The sequence below is a fragment of the Chrysochloris asiatica genome, unplaced genomic scaffold (genome assembly GCF_000296735.1).
Source record: "Chrysochloris asiatica unplaced genomic scaffold, ChrAsi1.0 scaffold00013, whole genome shotgun sequence".
Classification (NCBI taxonomy): domain Eukaryota; kingdom Metazoa; phylum Chordata; class Mammalia; order Afrosoricida; family Chrysochloridae; genus Chrysochloris; species Chrysochloris asiatica.
This window is the reverse complement of record NW_006408531.1, coordinates 2236017-2237488: the sequence shown is the minus strand read 5'-3', so window position 1 is coordinate 2237488 and position 1472 is coordinate 2236017.

Below are 1472 nucleotides of genomic sequence, written 5' to 3'. Positions count from 1 at the left end.
ACAATTAGAAAGCATAGCAGAAAGCTAAGAAATGCTCTAATTCAGATGATCACTTCCTCACGAACAATTTCACCTCCTTCCATAAGATCCAATGGAAAACTCAATTGGGAGGAGCCAGAATGAGGTACTAACAACTGGGAAACATTGCAGAAAGGCAGTTTTTTCAATTTTTCTCCTTACACACATATGAGAACCAAGGCTAATATAATCATACTGGAAATCCAAGGCCCTGAGCTGGTCATATGCTTTTGAATTCTGGATCAGCAGGTGGCAGGTCACACTCTGGAAAAGGAATGCTCTTTTGGAGAAATATGACTATCACTCACCTATTTTTCAAAAATTCAGTTGTTCCATTATAAGCACTAGACCACAAGGTCAGTTTGAGCTGCAAGGTTATCAGTTTAAACTCATGAGCCACTCCTTGGACACCCTATACAGAGTTACTATGAGTTGGAACTGACTCAATGACACATAAAAACAACAATAATCCTCTTGGACTCTCTCATAGGAACAGAAAAAGTCAGTAAAAGTTTAAAAGAGCTCCGGTGAGAGAAAAAAACATGAGAACCCAATTCTTTCCATAATTCTTATATTTTGAAGCCTACAGCAAAAAAATGAGCATCATAAATGTTGGGATTGATTACACAAAAAGGACAAAGTGAAGATTGTGATTAAAAATTCAGTCATGAAGGGTAGTGACCTATCTCTAAGACATGGGTATCATTTTATACATCACTCCACTGTATATCTGTATAAATTTTTCTGCACGTATATAAAAAACATCTACCAAATATTTTGAATGGAAATAGAAATGGAAAACAATATGTGCCATGTGAAATGGGCATATACGAAACATAAATCCCAAATGACATACACACTGAAAAATTCCATACCCTGCTAGAATTTAAAATACCGCTGGCATGTTACTGTTAGATGCCATCAAGACAGTACCGACTCATAGTGACCCTATGCACAACAGAATGAAACACTGCCCAGTCCTGGGCCAACCTTCCAATTGGTGAAAAACAACACTCCAAGAGTTGATGGAATACAAACAGAAATCTTTCAACAAAGTGATGCAACACTCGAGGTGCTAACCCATGTATGCTAAGGAATTTTGAATACGTCTTTATTTGGAAAACATCTATTCATATTTGTGCCCATTCCAAAGGAACGTTGAAAATACAAAAATCAGCAAAATGTAAAAGTCATCAAACAATGTTGCAACAATATACTGACAAGGGAACTCCCCAAACTTCAATCCGAATTTTAAAAAAAGGATTCAACATCCTTGCTATGCCTGAGCATTTTGTGTCACTGTGCCACGTTGGGCATCTTCTTTTTATCCAACCCTCTACCTTACCAAATACAATATCCTTCTCCAGGGACTGGTCCCTCCTGATAATTTATCCGAAGCATGAGAGACAAAGTCTGGCCATCCTGGCTTCCAAGGGGCATTCTGGCTGTACTTC